At 52.5% G+C, this 17,817-nt stretch overlaps 1 non-coding gene and 1 pseudogene across 1 annotated transcript; one reads left to right on the forward strand and one right to left on the reverse strand.

Annotated features, from left to right (window-relative positions):
• Positions 1 to 2,485: 2,485 nt before the first annotated feature.
• On the reverse strand, positions 2,486 to 3,995 carry LOC114078808 (forkhead box protein H1-like; annotated as a pseudogene).
• Positions 3,996 to 8,688: 4,693 nt separating this feature from the next.
• Trnag-acc (transfer RNA glycine (anticodon ACC)) lies at positions 8,689 to 8,762 on the forward strand. Its single transcript has one exon. It is a non-coding gene; the product is annotated as a tRNA-Gly (tRNA).
• Positions 8,763 to 17,817: the final 9,055 nt, after the last annotated feature.

Raw genomic sequence — 17,817 nt, forward strand, 5'->3', positions numbered from 1 at the left:
CCCATGCTGGAAGTATCCTGTTTATGTGGCAACATGCTGAGGGCCCAATGAATGTTGTGAGAGGAGAGGCAGTGTGGGAAGTTCACTGCCAATTCATAGCAAAGCTCTGGGTTTTGCTGAATAAACCAACAGCCCCCCACAGCCTAGTCTCCTGCCTCTCTCTCCTAAACATGAGGTTGAGTTTCCTGCAATTGCAAGCTCCTCTCACCATGTGCAGAAAGACAGGAGTCAGAGCCCAGGTGGGAGACAATCTGGCTGTGCAAAAGGGGTCCAGTGGAAAGGAGCAAGGGACTCACAGGGCAAGACCTAGGTCAAAGCCAGCCATGAGCAACCAAGGTCAAAGCCAACTTTGCACAAATTCAATAGTTCCCAGCATCTTCTGCTCTAGCTCCCAGTTTGCGGTAGTATGTGGGGCCCAGAAAGGGACAGAAACACATTTCTGTTTCTTGTCCAAGCCACCCAGGGTAGTTTCCTTTCTTCAGGGCATATGTGGGGGACTCCATATTAGAACCCTTGCTGGCATCAGCTATTTTAAAAACAGCAGGTGGAGCTGAGCCTCAGTTGAGCAGATCCTGTGCATAAGTTCCCAAAGAGTTCATCAGGGGCCCCAAATGTGTGTTCTTGCCCACCAGGCTCCATGGGGCCAGGAGGGCAGTTTTTGTCCCTCAGGACACCTGCAGATTTACTTATAGTATTTTCATTCAACAAATGAATTAGCAAAGACCAAATCTTAGCTGGTTGTCATTGCACACACCTGTAATTACTGTGGCTCAGGAGGCTGAGGCAGGAGGGTCTCAAGTGCAAAGCCAACCTCAGCAAAGGCAAGGAACTGAACAACTAAGTGAGACCCTGTCTCTAAATAAAATACAAAATAGGGCTTGGGATATTGTTCAGTGGTTGAGGGCCCCTGAGTTCAATCCTCACTATCAAAAAAAAAAAAAAAAAGCTTTACCACCCAACTGCCCAGGGAGGTTAACCTGCTCGCAGGTCTCCATGATGCCCTCTAAGGCCCCTCCTCTTGCTCCCATCTGGGACTGGGGACTGTGTACCAGCCGCGCCTCATCGCTCCTAACAGATGTTGAGCCTGGGAAGAAGTAACCGGGCCACTGCCGCCACTTCCATGAACCCACGCAGCTCTGGATCCCATGCTCTCGTTACACTGACGCTGTGTGCAGCTTCTCCACTGAGCACCCCAGGCACTGCAGATAGCAAACACTGCAATGCCTGAGCTTTTGCAGGGTTTCCAGTGTGCCTGAAGCCTGGCCTCCCTTCATGTCGGGCTCGCTCACCTTTGCGCTTGGTCAGGGTATCACTGCTGTGCTGCTTCTATAGGTGTGCGCCACGGCAGCAGCAGGTAGGATGCAGGAGGGTCATTTGTGTGTGAAGCACTGCCGGCTGGCCCACAAGCACTTTTCCTCCTAAGATCTCTATGCGGCCAGAGGATCTCAGGGAGACTGTCTGCTTGCTGAAGTTTGCGGAGCAGTGGGTCATGTGGAGCTGGGACCAGCCCGGCGCCGCAAGGCAACACTGCTCCTCCCTCAGTAGGACCCCCTGCACTCCTACAAGGTCTCCTGTCAGCCCTCCAAGCCCCAGCCCCGACAGCGGCTCATGCTCTGCCCTAGGGCCCTCAGGGGACCTTCCCTTCTAGTCTTGGGTGGAGGCCCTGCACAAGAGACCTGGGGATACAACTCTGCTGGCAGAAGCAGCAGTACAGTTCCTACATCAGGTCTCCCAAGACAATCTTCTGGACTTCTGGGGGCCTACTTCTCTCCAAACTTCCAGAGTTGCTCCCCACAACCCCAGCCAAAGAAGATCCTGGAGAATTGATTTTGCCCCACCCCACTGGGTCAGAGGCCCTCAACTCCCTCCTTATCACCATTTGCCATTATCACAGCACACAGCAGGGGATCCCAGAGCCACAGGAACCAGACATGACTCTGGCCAAGGAGTTTCCCAAGTCACCACCTCTGCTCCAAAAATAAGACTAGGCATTAAAATGCTGTAAATTCTTTTAATGTTACACCACTACCACCACTATGTAGGGTCCAGTCTTTATTCCCTAACCCTTTCCCCAAAAGGTGCTACCTCCTCAGACAGTTGAGGGATGGCAGGACTTCAGGCTGGACCCACCATTAGGCACTCCTTCCCCCAGCCTGGAGCCAGGAGGGAGGTGACAGATGGTGATGGATGAATAGATAGATGGGCTAGGCCTGAAGATAGAATCATGATTTGCTACTCCAGGTTGAGTCCTGCTCCTTTAGCATTGCCCCTGGGTGTAGGGGGAGACAGAGAGGCAAGACTGACCAAGCCCAGGTTGGCGCCCAGCTGAGTGGCAGCTTTTTCTGGAGCAGCCCAATAAACATTGTGGACTCTCATTAAGCAAGGCTGGAGCCTGGTTTTAAGACTATTGGGGCTACAGACATCTTCCTACCTTGGTTCCCCATCAAGGAGGTGGGGAGAGAAGCAACCCCTGCTCTAGAAAGCTTCAGAGGCTGTACCAGGAGAGCAGCCAGCCTGGAGCAGGGGCAGTCATGTCACTAGGGTGGCTGACCCACACATAGATGCTCTTGTTGGGTGGTACTCCCTGGAAGAGACTGTCTAGATCCCAGAACAGCCTTGGGGACCCTTGGGATTCAGAGGCCACCCCCCCCCCCCCAGTAGGCTGGGCTGGTTGAAGGTGGACACCAGGGACAGGAAGTGGATGGTAGTGGGGCTAAAGGCATTACCACACTGGGTGTGTAGATGGGCAAGTAGGAGGTGGGCAACTGTCCCCACAGGGAGGCCCTGCATCCCCCACTGGACAGTTGGAGGCATTGGAGGTACTTTGCAGGTAGTGCAAGGGCCAGGTTCTGGGCTCTGGGGATAAGCCTGAGGGCCCAATGATTGTCCCCTGGGAAGTCTCCCTCTCCATTCCTGTGGGCACTGGGAAATCGCAGAGGGGCCATAGAAGCCTCTCAGAGGAGGGTAAGTGTGGAGTAGGCACCACCTCCTCCCCACTGCAGCTTCTGTCTGCCTGAGTTGGGTTGCTCTGTCCAGCCTGGCTGGACTGTTGGGGCCAGGGTGCTCTCTCCCCGGGGTCCCCTAACAGGGACTTGAAGCCTTCGCTGGGTGGCGTATGGGGTGTGGGCGTCTGGTAGGTCTGGCCATGCAGCACGTAAGGGCTCAGGTCCTTGGGGAATGCTTTGCGGGCCTCCGGGTTCTGCAAGCGGTACCACATGGCTGTGTTCCGCAGGCGTAGCGCTTCTGCCGGGATGAGGCTCACATCCACGGCCCAGAAGTTGCCCTTGGCCTGAGGTTTCGCAGGATCCTTGGGCACCTGGGGGGTGGTAGGTTTGGGTGGGGCCGCCCAATCCCGGATGCTTGGGGCTTACTCGCCCGCCCCACCCCGCCCCCGGGCTCCGACCTTTGAGGGCCCCACCTTTCGGAAGCACAGATTGGAGGAAAGGTTGCGACGGATGGAGTCCTTCCAACCCTTGTAGTCGTCCTTGAAGAAAGGGAACATGGCCTGGACCTGACGAATGATCTGAAACCGGGGGTTGACCAGCGCAGTGAGCCGAGGCGGGGGCAGCACCCCACCCCTCTCTCACAGCCCTGCTCAGGGGCACCCCCCTCAGAGGAAACTTTTGCGCCAGAGGGAGACGCGGTGGGGAGGGTCCGAAAGAAAGGTCGCTTTGAGTCCCTCGGCTTCCATGACTGGTCCCACTGGCAGAGCTGGGTGGGCCAGGTTGGGGTGGAAGCCACACCTGAGAGTGAGACAGTTGGGGAGCCAGTCTGGGAAAAGGCCCACCGCGGGGCGTGAGGAAGGCGGGGGAGCCTCTCACCTGGGCCAGCTTCAGCCTGCGGGAGGGTGCAGCCTGAATTACCAAGGCGATCATCGCCAAATAGGTGTAGGGGGGCTTGTCATGCCGCAGGTATCTCTTCTTTCTTCTCTTGGGGGGCTGCGAGGCTGGCTCTGGATCCTGGGGCCCCAGGTGGGAGTTGCTACAAGGCCCCATGCAGGGGAGATTGTAGGCGTGGGCAGGGGCCTGGCCTTGTGGAAGGCCATCCCACAGGATGGAACCCCAGCTGCCGGCAGCAGGGACTGGCTCAGGGGTGCAGGCTCCAGGTGCCTGAACCATCTCCACGCAGCAGTCTCCGTGGGCCTCCGATCCAGATGGGCTAAAGGAGGACAAGAGGGAGGCCAGCCTCAGCCCTTGGTCAGGCTCTAAGCGACTCAGGGAGACCCTGTCTCTCAGGAAAGAAGAAACAGGGCTGGGCTGTGGCTCGGTGCTTAAGCACCCGGAGTCAGTCCCTGGCTGCATCAGATTTGCTCCACGTGGAGACGGAGGCAGAGACTGGAATGTTGGGGCCACCAGCCCAGGGCCACCTGTAGCCCCAGGAGCTAGGAGGAGCAACTGTCCCTCTTCCTAGTTGTACTTTGGACCTGGAGCGTGCCCTCCAAGCCCAAAGGGCGCATGCATTGGAGTGGCCCCTATTGAGAGGTTGCAAAGCCTTTAAGAGGTGGAGCTTGAGCGGAAAGAGGTCACTGGGGGCGTGGCCTAGATTATGGGGACCCCTCCCCCTGCACATAAATGTCCTCCTGGCCTGGGCTTCCAGTGAGGGGCCCTCTTGTCCCTGCATCTGGGGTGTATAACCATGGTTGAACTCTCCAGAACTGTCAATCAAGATGAACCTTTTGTCTTCATAATGCGATGGTCTCAGGTGTTTGTCACAGTGATGGAGAGCAAACCAAAGGTAGCTCCCCTGTCCAGTCCTCCTCCCTGACATTTTTTTGGTACCAGGGATAGAACCCAGGGTCCCTCGACCCCTGAGCCCCACCCCTAGCCCTATTTGGCATTTTATTTTGAGACAGGGTCTCCCTGAGTTGCTTAGGGCTTTGCTCTTGCTGAGGCTGGCTTTGAACTCGGGATCCTCCTGCCTCAGTCTCCCAGGCCACTGGGATGACGGGTATGTGCCACCATGCTGACTGACCCCTGACTTTTGTCTGATTAAAAAGCAGCATTTCAAAAGGCCACGTGCGGTGTGCAGTGCTAACCAGTCATTCCCATGGCTCAGGAGGCTGATGCAGGAGGACTGCAAGTCGGAGGCCAGCCTCAGCAATTTATCAAAGCAACTTAGCAAGACCCCTGTGTCCAAATAAAATTTAAAAATGGGCTAGGAGTTTATCTCATCCGCGGAGTCTTTGCTTAGGATGTCCAGCTTGCTGGGCTCAATCCTCAGCCCTCCCGGGAAAAATAAATAAAGAAATGAAAATAAAAAGCGAACATTTTTTTTTTCTGTGCTATAAATGTCACAACCAACAGGCTGCACTTTTCAAAGCGTGGCCTCCTCTGTCAACTCCTAGCTCAGTCCCCAGACAGAGCAACCGTGCTAAGATGGACGGGGTGACCACGTGGGACGAGGCCCTGCAAGGTGCCCGCTTCCTCTGGGCTCCCGCTCCGGGTCCTGGATTTACCTTTCAGATCCAAAGGGGCCCCTCGAGGCGCTGAATGGAAACAGGACCTCGCGCCCGCGCGGCCACACGCAGCTGGCCAAGTGCTAATGCGCAGCAGATGCCCGGCTCAGCGCGGGCCCTGATTATGGGACCCAATTCATAAGGACTTAATTTCCCTCGGCAATAACAGCGCCATTAAACCCGCCTTTACAAGAAAACGGGAATCTGGTTTCTGTCCTCTCTTTTTTTCACAGACTGAGGCCCAGGAGGTAGTCTCGCTGCCCCAGATGCAGGAGAGGCTCCGCCCAGGGGGACGCTGCGAGTTCACAGGGGCTGCAGGACAGGGGCGCTCTAGGCTGCAGGAACCACCTGGGTCTGATTGGCACTTGCTGGGAGCAGATGGGGTGCCCGGGGTCCCGGATCAAAGAGAGGGAACAGTCCCTCCCTGAGCCTCCCAGCGGGGTGGGAAGGGGCCAGCTGGATCCAGCTCAGCTCATGCAGGAGGGCAGGGGTGACCCCGCTGCGCTCTGTATCCAGCAGAGCAGGACCTCCTGTCCTTGGAGGGCATCAGGCACGGGGGTGTCACAGGGGGATCTGAGGCTCGGCCAAGCCCCCCATGTTGGGCAGCAGCTGAGGGAATTTTTCATCATGGGGCTGAAGGTCTCGAAGCCGATTCGCCTGAGGTACCTGGGGCATTGAGCATTTAGTCCACCTCATTCTAGTTCCAGAACATTCTCAGAACCCAAAAAGGAGACTCCATCCCCACTTAGCAATCACTCCTCGTTCCCTTCCCCCAGTCCCTGGCCACTTCAAACCTGATTTCCGACCCGAATCTGCCCCATCTGGATAGTTTGACCAAAATGAAGTTGTGTGTCCTTTGGTGTCTAATTGTTTCTCCACGAAACATCCCGTTTCCCAGAATCTCCTACCCTGTACCAACCAGCAGAGACCCATTCCTTTTCATAGCTGCATAATATTCCACCGTGTGCATGGACCACAAAAGATTTACCCATGGATGCCCACTTTGACCATTGTGTGTTCTTCTGGTACAAACCTAGGTGTTCCAGTCTCTGCTTCCTTTGTGTGTGTGACAGTATTGTGGCCTTGGTCAGTCCCCAAATGAATGATCCACATAATTGCATGCCCATTTTTAACCATAATAAAGAAAGTCACTATAAATATGTGTGGACGTGTCATCTGTGACCTCGAGCTTCCCTTCCTCTTGGGCACATACCCAGCAGTCGGACGGCCAGCACATGCAGCAAGTGTATATTGAACTTCATGCCCAGTTTCCCATGTTCTCCAGTTGCGTGCGCCATTTTGGATCTCCACCCAGAATCGTCCCAGTTGGTCTGTCTCCTCGTCCGCACTCGGTGTTGTGTGTGTTTTCCATTTTAGCCATCCGTGTGGGTGTGGGCATGTTGAATTCCCATTTCCCTACAGAATAGGGACACCGAGTGTCCACCATGCACGGTCATCTTCGAAGAAAAAGCTCCTCAAATCCATTGTTCAAATCTAAGGGTCACGAATGGATGTTGTGAAACGTGGATAGTTTGAAGCTACACATTTGCATGACCATCTGTGGCAAAGATGGAGGTTCTTTCTAGTTTGGTGATTATGATGATGATGATGATGATGATGATGATGATGATTGCTTTAGAGTCTTGCAAAGAAAAGTCCACTCCATTGAGTTTCCACAAATACCTCCCGAGTGGTTTGGGTCAGTCCTGTTGCACAGGTTACAGGAGAACAAGGGGACTTGGTGGCTCCCCTGAGTCGGGCCATGACTCTCAGCTGACCAGAGATTTGGGGAGAAGTGTTGGGTTCTGGAGGGAAAATTAAAAAAAAAAAAACTTGGGAGGAACTTGGCCCTCAAGCCAGGTAGAGGGGTGGAGAGAGAGAGAGAGAGAGAGAGAGAGAGAGAGAGAGAGAGAGAGAGAGAGAGAGAGAGAGAGATGTGTCCTGAGATGCTTACCCCCTGGGGACCCGCGGTGGCCTGCAGGCAGGGACAGGCTGCAGAGATCTGCAGAATGCCCACCCGCTGGGAGGAGACCTAGTCATCTAGTCATTGGAATTCAAGCAGCCTGGGGACATTGGGGGGGGGGCAATGAATCTTCCCCTTGACATTCCCAGGGCAGAGTCAGCCGAGGAGTGGCACAGGGCATGATCTACACTTCTCATAACGTTGCAGACAACTAAAATGAAGATGCCATAAAACCAGGGACAAAGGACTCCAGGGATCGAAGGGCTCCAGAGCCCATGGGGGGTCAGCCTGGGTGATGCGGTGTGGACACAGCACAGGTGTGGCTGGATGGGGGAGGCGGTCCATCCTTCACCCTCCCTGTTGGTGGGTGATTGACAGGTTGATTGCCATAGAGTCTTTAATGCCACCAGATTTAAAGATATTTACATAGGAGAAGAATAACGAGATCTAAATGTAAAACTATGCAGGATATTCTGGGGGTACGGTCCTGAGTGTGTCCCAGGTCCCCTGAAAAAACACTGAAAACCCCCAGCATAAATGCAGAGTTAGAGAGACAAACTGACCCTTAAAACAGATACAGGAAACCATACTGGAATTTGAAACAGGTTGGGAATTGTGAACAGCCTGGAGAGGCCACATTTTTCTTCCTTCAGGGGCAGTGGGAGAGACTTTGCACTGCCTGTTGTTATGTAAATTAGAACTGAGACTGCCCCAAGCAAGCCCAGTTTAATGTAAGAATCTTATTCCCCCCCCCCCCCCCCCCCCCGCCCTGAAAACTGGCACCCCAGCCTGGCAGAAAACAAATTTTCCCTTGCAGACAAAGTGGTAGGAACCCAAAATGGCTGGAACCACCCCTCCCCCTTCCCCCCCCAAAAAAAAATGGCACAGAGAAGGAATAGTACAAGTACCTGCTTTATCTAGGCTACTGGTTTGATAAAGTTGACACATTGTTGGGGGTTTTTCAATCTCACCTTGACCCCTGACCTGCCCCTCTCAAGAGTTTGTGAAAGATGGATGCTGCTATTTCTCCCTGAGATTTGTGAATGTACAAGTTTATAATTTCTTTGGGTTTAATCCCCTTCTTGCAATGAATCCTGGCTTCCTTTATTTCCCCAGGCCTTTTTTTTTTTTTTGAGCTGTGGGTGCCTGACATTTCTATCTTATCAGAGTTTTACTTAATTCCTTAAATTTTTCCCCTTTAATATCATTCATTTCAAAATGTGGTACTGTGTTAAAATGATGATGATGATGATGATATTAACAATAGGCTGGGGATATAGCTCAGTTGGTAGAGTGCTTGCCTACCATGCACAAGGCCCTGGGTTCAATCCCCACGTGCTCTCTCTCTCTCCACACATAATAATAATAATAATAATAATAATAATAATACCTACTTTTCATTGGGATTTTTGTTCCTTTGCCTCCTGTTCTTTTTATTTTCCTTAATTATTTAAACACTCATCTATTTTTATGGTCCTGGGGGTGGATGGAACTCAAGGGACTCAGGGAACTGGATGAACCACCTACATCCACAGGCAATGTTGGTGTCCCCCCTCCTCCCCACCCCCACCCCCCACTGTTGTTGTTGTTATTTTGGAAGAGGAGTCTCTTGCTGAGTTACCCAGGCTTGCCTTGAACTTGAGATCCTGCACATTTAATTTAGATTCTGAAGATACTCTGATGTCCAGTTTATAGGTGTGTGCCACTCTGCTCGGCTCACAGGATCCTTTAAAATGTGCTTCTTCGCCTACTAACATTTGACAGTATTGATTGTTATGTGATTCTTTTTTTTTGCTTTCTTTCTTTCTGTTTTTTTTTTTGGGGGGGTGGGGTGCTGAGGATTGAAACCAGCCCTTTTTTCTTGATTTTCATTCTATCAACACTATTACCAGTACTCTGCCTACTACTACGGCTACTGATACTCTTAATTTTGACACCATGTCTTGATCAGTTACCAAGGATCTCACTAAATTGCTGAAGTTGGCTTCGAAAACTTGGAATGCTTCTGCTAGACCCAACCTCCCAAGACAGGCAGTGGCCAACATGCCCAACCACCAGCTTACTTTTGTGGTGTTCAGAGAAGAGTTGTGGTGTGATTTCATCTTTTAGACTTTGTCGAGATTTGGTTTATGTTCCATTCTATGGTCAACTTTGGTAAACATTCCATATTCACTTTAAAAGAATGTCTACTGTGTAGTGGTGGACTTGCAGTGTTCTGAACATGCCCATTAGATGTGGCTTGTTCATGATGTAGTTCTGCTGTACTTTGTTACTGATTATTTATTTATGGCCTATGTCATCAGCTGCTAAGGGATGAGTGTTCTCATCTCTTTGCCATCATTAATTTATCCATCTATTCTTTTAATCCTCTCTGGTTTTCATGTAGGTATTTATTTATTTTTTTCTAAACTTTTTTTTTTAGTTGTAGATGGACACAATGTCTTTATTTTTATTTATTTATTTTTATGTGGTGCTGAGGATTTAACCCAGGGCCTCACAAATGCAAGGCAAGCACTCTACCACTGAGCTACAATCCCAACCCTCATGTAGGTATTTTGAGGTTATTGAATGACTTGCATACTACCTTAAGATTGTTTAATGCTTCCTCAAAGATCTGACTGTTTATCAATGTGCTATGTTCTCCTACACCTGGCAGTGATTGTCTTGTGTGTACCTTGAAGTTGTAAGGGTAAAAGAAATTGAAGTTAAAGTGTAAAAGTTAAAGGGTAAAAGACCGGGTGTTGTAAAGTTTCTAAGCTGCAAGGTCTGAGTTAAAATGTAAAGGATTAGGTATTTTTAGGTTTCTATGCTACCTGAAATCCCTGTAGCCGTTAGGACATACTGGAACTGTCCAGTAAATATTCCCACTGACTCCCTGGTTGTCCAATAACTCGGGACTCTGTGTAACTGGTCACGTAGCCCTTTAGGCCCTAAAACCAATCAGTTTAAATGTGTACCCCGTTTAGAAATGACCTATCACTCCAGCCTGACCTGTTCCCGCCAATGAATGAACTAATCATGTTTAGGAGTTGTTGCTTGACTTTCCCGCAGTGTATAATGATTTGTTAAAGGAGACTGTGATGTATGTAAAATCCCCGCCCTCCCAAAAAAAGTGTACTTAAGCAGTGCTCAGCCCCTGCTCGGGGCTCTGGGCTGCTTTCCCTTCTTGAGTGGGCACAGAGCCCCAGCATGCTGGTTCAATAAATCCCCTTCTGCCAATTGCATGAGTGGTCACTTGGTGGTCTCTTTCTCCGACGCTTCGCCGGACCCTTACAAAGTCATACTGAAAATAAATAAGTGACTGGGTGCAGTGGCCTAAGCCTGTCATCCCAGATGCTTCTCTCTCTCTCTCTCTCTATCTATCTATCTATCTATCTCTCCTGAGGCAGGAGGATAGAGAGTTTAAAGCCACCCTCAGCAAAAGTGAGACACTAAGCAACTCAGTGAGACCCTGTCTCTAAGTAACATACTAGATAGGTAGGGCTAGGGGATGTGGCTCAGTAGTCAGTGAGTGCCCCTGAGTTCAATACCTGGTTACAGGCCTCCTCCAATAAATAAACAAACAAATAAATAAATACCTTTATTTTGTTTATTTAGGTGATGATGATGATGATGATGATGACTTTAATGTGGTGCTGGGATTGAACCCTGTGCCTCATGCGTACTTGGTAAGTGCTGTACCACTGAGCCACAACACCAGACTGACAACACCATGAAGTGCTCTTGCTCAGACTGTGGTCTCCTGTGTGGCTAGGGAGGGCAGGGGTTGGGTCCATTTAGGGCTGACAGATATTGGTTGCACTGCTACTTCTTAGATGAAACAGTGCGTAATATGTGCACACAGATAAAAATGAAGGTAGAGATGGCAAACTTTCTCCAGCTTTATTTATCCCAGAGCATGTGGTGTTTCAGTCTAGGGCAACAGACCGTGCTTTTTAGTCAAGGCAGCCTCTCTTAGAGCCCTGTTAAAGCTTCTTATTACCAAGTGCCTAAATGTAAAATTTGGCTCTGTGACCCAATGCAAAATGACTTGCGGTTCAAGAAAATGCTCATTTCTTAGGGATAACAACAACAATAGCAGAAGCAAAAACAGCCCCCTCCCCCCCAAAAAAAGGAAATAGATAGATCAATAAAAGTAAAAATACAAAAAAAGATAAAATGGCCAAACAGACAAAATAGAACTCCACAAGGAAGAATCCTTTTTCCTATTATGATTATTATTCTTTTTTTTTCTGTTTCATAGTAAGTTGTTAGTGGATAGCACACCTTCTTTCAATTTGTTCCTTTTTGTATGCCACTCTAAGGCTCAAACTCTGTGCTAGGCCAGCCCTCTGCCACTGACCCACAGACACAGACAGCCCCTAGACAAGAAAGGATTCTTTGAGGCTGCATCAGGCCCTCTCTCTTGGAGAACCCCAGATCCCAGCTGAAGGTGACTCGGGGCAGCACAGGACAGCCCTTCCTGGTCACAGCACTGCCTGCCCCTGCCCACAGCACAAACTGCACTCTGCCACTATGACCACGGGGACCCCAGGACAGAGACTCCCAGCAGCTGGCAAGCAGAGCCACCTGCACCTGCAGGCCACCTGTGTGGGGACCTCCAGTGAGCTCTGTGCTGAGCCCTCTGGAGTCGGGGACTCAAAGTTCTACATCACTCTTAGCGTGTGTGTTGTGGGAGGTCAGAGTTGAACCCCCTGTGGAGGGACAGTGTGCAGGTGAAAAACCAGCCTCTACCTCAGAGCAAAGCCTGCCCAAGGAAGGGACATGACCTTAGTCCTTGGAAAAACCCCCAGAGCACTCTTAAGCACATTCCCACCCTGCTAAGTTGTTTATCTACAAATAACAGGAGAGATCTGCTGTGCCACGTGTCCCTGACTCAGTCAGGCTAGGTGGGGATCCATAGCAGCCCCCTAGTAGCCACCAATCAGCATGAGACAGGGAAATACATGGGATGCCAGATAACCCTCCCAGTGGTTTATGGTGGTTAATAACAAGTTGGGAAACCATGTAGTTCAGCACATACACCCCTCTTGGCTCAAACCAATCAGTTCAAATGAATACCCCTTTTGTACTGACCAATCACCCCTACCCAACTTGTTCCCGCCAGTGAATGTGCTAATCATGTTTTAGAGTTGTTATTTGATTTTCCCGCGGTGTGTGATGATTTGCTAAAAGAGGCTATGATGTATGTGAAGTCCCTGCCCTCTCCAAAAAATGTATAAAAATGCTGCAAACCCTGGGCTCCGGGCCTCTCAGCATCACCAGTTGCTGTGTGGGCATGCAGAGGACCGAGCTAGCTCGCAATAAACACCTCTTTGCTGCTTGCATCAATCTTGGGTCTCTGGGGTCTTTGGGGGTCCCGAATTCGAGCATAACACAGGGGCCTCACGGGGTTACGCAGAGAGTTCCCATTCCACCAGCACCTCCAGCCTAGGTATGTTCCTGAAGACCCAGAAACAAATGCTTGAAGGAAGACTTGTGTGTGAACATTCACAGCACCACCATGCACAAGGATCAGAAGGGAGAAGTGACCCAGTTGACCACTGAGGAGGAATGGGGAACAGGATGGGTCCATCCACATGATGGAATATTCCTCAGCCCTGAAAAGGACTGCAGCTCTGGCATGTGCTACAAGTGGGACGGACCTTGAGACATGGGGCTCGGTGAGAGAAGCCGACACAGAGGGTCACACAGTGTGGACTCCGTGGGCAGGACCTATCCATAGCAGGCCATCCAGATACAGGCAGTGGGCAGGTGATGGGGCTGTGCAGGGGACTGGGTCACTGCTGGACTGCAGGTGCCTTTCAGAGGTAAATGGGCTGTTTGGAAGTAGAGGCGCTGGGCACCCGGTGCTGTGAAGGCACCTGATGTCCGGCTCGATCCCTAGCAGATGGATTTGTGCACATCCAGCACAGCTACAGCCCATGCTCAGGTTCCAGCTCTCAATGACCCAGCACCAAATGGAGGCAGAGAGGCCAACCTCAGAGACACCAGTGTCGGCCACATGTTCTGGAGGCTGCAGGTGACCCGTGGGGACCTTGGAGAACACACAGGGGCATTACAAGCTGAAGCTGGGTGACCCTGGACAAAGTGTGTGGTGGTCCCTGGTTGGGACCACATCCCAGGGCAGCAGCTGCAGAGATGACGTTGAGGTGGCCACATTTATTGTCAGCTGTGAACAGTGGTCATGAAGGGAGTGCCCTGCCAGAGCCGAGCCTGGCTTGAACCCAGGGACGGAGGCCTGGCTTGAGCTGCGCTGGATGGTGGGGTCCCTCAGCCAGCGAAGGGGTGGGATGGGAGGCCCCTCACCCCAAGGCCCATGACCTGTGGGAGGAGAGGGTAGAGGTGTGTCCCTGGATGCGGCTGAGTCTCCCGGCAGCGCCAGCCACAGCAGTGCCAGCCATGCCAGCTTCTTAAACCTCCCGTAAACGTCTCTGTGCACAGCAGGGCATATGGGGCCTCAGGAGGGCTGTTTTCCAGGTGGACAGATGTTCCCATGGATGCTGCCAAGCCCGCTCCAGTCCTCGAGGTCAAGATGAGTTACACCTGGCCGAGCAGACATGGCCGGGAGCCAAGATGACCCTGGCAGAGAGATCCCACTGACCTTGAAGATGTGTCCTGCCTGCGGCTCCAGCAACAGCTGCTCTGGACTCAGGCTGTCTGCTGCAGAGGTCACGCACAGGTTGGAGTAGTCAGACCCCCCCGGAAGCAGCAGGACATCACCCTAGACACTGGCATCTCCAGGGTGCACAGGCACATCCCTGAAGCCCAGCCACTCGCCTGCTGCAGGATCCCAGGTGGCCTGACTGTCCCCACTCCCCAGTGGGGCCCTGGGCCTGCTGGTTCTCCCTGGCACCTGCAGCACTTGATACCCAACTCTGCCCTGCCTCATGGACTGCAAGGGTCAGCAGGGCCACCTGGAGCCCAGGAGCTGGAGAGGCAGGAGGAGTCTCCCTGGAGCCCGTGGAGGGAGCTGGACACCATGGTAAGAGGTGGGTCCTGTCCACATTTGCACCCCAGAACCTGTGAGTGGGACCTGGTGTGGGAACAGGGTCTCTGCAGAGGTCATTAGTGAAGGGTCCTGAGATGGGCTCCTCCTGGGTCAGGGGGCCCTCATGCAATGGCAGTGTCCTCTCAAGAGACAGAGGAGGGGACATAGACACAGAGGAGGAGCCCCGTGGATACAGAGGCAGAGACTGGAGTGAGGGGACACCAGCCCAGGGCCACTTGGAGCCCAGGAGCTAGGAGAGGCAGGAGGAGCCACCCTGGAGCCTATGCAGGGAGCTCAGTCTGGGACCCTGGTCCAGCCTCCACCCTCCAGGGTGGGAGAGGACAAAGTCCTGTAGTTTTCAACTGCTAGTTTGTGGTCATTTGCTACATCAGCCCCAGTGTTCCCTGCACTGGACAAGTGCTGAGGGGCCACCCTGGCACTCTCGCCATCTGCACAGGTCCCCCTGCAGCTGGACAAGCATGTGGTGCTGCCCTCCCACTCCCGGACCCTGAACACCATAGCACATAGCACCCTATGGCCCCTCCTTGACTGACTGCCCTGTGCACACACCTGTCTTGGGGTCCATGTGGATCACCCTGCCTCCGTCAATGCAGGCCACGCAGAGTGTCCCGTGGTGTCCACACACAACCCATCTGGCATGCCTTGCTCTGGCTCCAGCTGGCACACCAGCCATGGGTTTGCTGCAGCAAGAAAGACAGAGGTGCGTGGCCCCTCACTGCCCAGACAGGAGGTCACATAGTGTGGCCTCAACAATGGTGTAAGGGTCCCGCGAGGAGAAAGAGACCACCAAGTGACCACTCATGCAATTGGCAGAAGGGGGATTTATTAAACCAGCATGTTGGGGCTACGTGCCCACTCAAGAAGGGAAAGCAGCCAGAGCCCCAAGCAGGGGCTGAGCACTGCTTAAGTACACTTTTTGGGGAGGGCGGAGGGCTTTGTATACATCAGAACAAATCATCATGAGGGGCGGGAAAATTGAACAACAACTCCTAAACATGATTAGTTCATTCATTGGCGGGAACAGGTCAGGCTGGAGTGATAGGTCATTCCTAAGGAGGGGGTTACATTTAAACTGATTGGTCCAGGCCCTGCAATGCCTATGTGCGACCACACAGAGCCCTTATTAAACAATCCAAATAGTCAGGGGAAATATTTACTGGGCGGTTCTAAGCATTGTCTTAACAGTTACAGAAATTTCGGGTTTTGCAGGTAGCATAGAAACCTAACAATACCTCCTTTACATTTTAACTCAGACCTTGCAGCTTAGAAACTTTACAACACCCGGTCTTTTACCCTTTAACTTTTATGCTTTAACTTCAATTTCTTTTACCCTTACAATGGGAGGGAGTTATAGACCCAGTGGGGCATCTGGGACCCCAGGAGGGGACTCAGGAGGATGTGGGGAACTGGCCACAAAGGCCCTCCTAGGGGAGGGTGTGGGGGGCTGGCCACGGGAGGCCCCGCCCAGGGAAGGCTTGTGGAGTAAGCTGTCTGCAGGGCATGCCAAACAAAGTTAGCTGCAGGGTGACCTGGCCACTCAAACCCTCTGTCTGGTTTTTTATCACCTGTTTGCTTCAAGCCCAAATGCCCAAGCCCTCATTCAAGGCTGAGTGCTTTGCCCCCCTGCTCAAGGCTGAACACTTAACCCCCTTGTGTGCCAACAAGGCAGCTTGCAGACCCAGAGACCCCATTAGATTTGGGCTATAAAAACTCCCTCCTGCTGCGCCTCTCTCTTTTGCTCTCTCTCTGTCTCTCTTGCTCTCTCTCCTTTTCTCTTTCTCTCTTTTCTCCTCTGTTGCACTGCTGCAATAAAGCTCTCTTGGTCCCTCTGAGTGTTGTGGTCACTTCCCTTTCAACTGGGACCTCGCTTCCTTAGAGAGCCTCCAAGGTCATGGCCAGCACCCCGGCAGGCATCACTGAGACTTCTCTGTAGGGCTCCTCAACCCTCCAGGGTTTTCCTCTCACACAGGCGCTGTCCTGGGCAGCATGAAACTGTGCTCCTCTCCTACTGCAGATGAGTGCCCACTTGCAAGTGGGAGTCCACAGGGCTCACCCATGCAGGCTCACAGGGAGCACAGGCTTGGCCGGGCAGCTCAAAGGGGGTGCAGGGGAGGCCCCGGAAGCCCTGGGCAGGCACACGGGGTGCTGGGCAGGGCTCTACTCATAGGCATCCTGTAAAGAATGGACTGCTGACCCCCGAGCTTCACCTGCTGACCCTACCGAGCCTCTCACACCTGGCCGTGTCACCCAAATGTTCACAGGCACCAGCGCCCCCTCCCCACGTCTTCTTCCGCCCTCTGAGATGGTCTGGGCGCCACTCCTCCAGTCTCCTGTAGGCTCCTCCAGCGGCCTCTGCCCACGTGCCACTCCAAAGACTGCAGTGGTGCCAAGGACCCTGCGTCTCTCCTGTCACCACTGCTTTCTGTTAGCAGGATTGCCAGAGAACTCCGCAAGGAGAGGATTTTCATGGAAGGTGCTGCTCTCTTGCAGGCCCATGCCAAGGGTTCCTCCCACTGTAGAGGAGGGCAGTCATGGGGCATGGGGACCATCCCAGTGTTCGCCCTGACTCAGTGTCACTTTGGTGTCCGGAGTTGACCCCGGGGTGCTGCCCGAGGAGCCACACTGCGGCCCTTTTTGTGTTTATTCTGAGACAGGGTCTGGCTGAGCTGCTTAGGCTGGCCTCCACCGTGCAGTCCTCTTGCCTCAGCCTCCAGGTGCCCTGGGATGACAGGCCTGTGCCACCGAGCCCCGACCAACCATCCTTTTATCAGTCAGGTCTACTTTTGTTAACTGGCAACTGTACCAAATCCCAGCACTTACAGTATTTATTATTATTATTTTGCAGGAAAAAATGGCTCATCCATTGGCCACCGAGTTTAATAATGACAGCTGGGGGTTTGCACTCCACTGCCTCTAAGCTGCTGGACCCTAGAGTCATGGCCCATGGTCTCTCTGGAGGCAGAGCAGCTACAGAAACCTGCAATTTATATGAGCTTGTGACTGTGGCCTCGGAGACTCCTATTAATAGAAAGGGCCAAAGAAAATCCTCTGTGCCGCAGCCTGGCTGGGCACAAATCACTGAGCTGCCACAAAGCACTTGTATGTTCAAACAGGAAACTTTAACTTTATTGCCAGAACTCCACCAGCAATCCATGCACACTCCCCAGGAACTCTCTCTGCTGTCCCCCGGGTTCCGTGCCTACCCCACTCGGAACCCCCCCCAACTCCAAGGGAACTCCAATTAGCAGGCTCTGGAGGCAGCAGGAACCACCCTCTTCCTGGAGCCGCCCTATTCCTTGAGCCACCCTATTGCCCCACAGCAGGGGTCCATATACAACTGAATACACAGCTTAACATAACCATCATCATCTCAATGGCTCGCTGGCA

This window comes from Marmota flaviventris (assembly GCF_047511675.1).
Source record: "Marmota flaviventris isolate mMarFla1 chromosome 10 unlocalized genomic scaffold, mMarFla1.hap1 SUPER_10_unloc_1, whole genome shotgun sequence".
NCBI classification, from domain to species: Eukaryota; Metazoa; Chordata; class Mammalia; order Rodentia; family Sciuridae; genus Marmota; species Marmota flaviventris.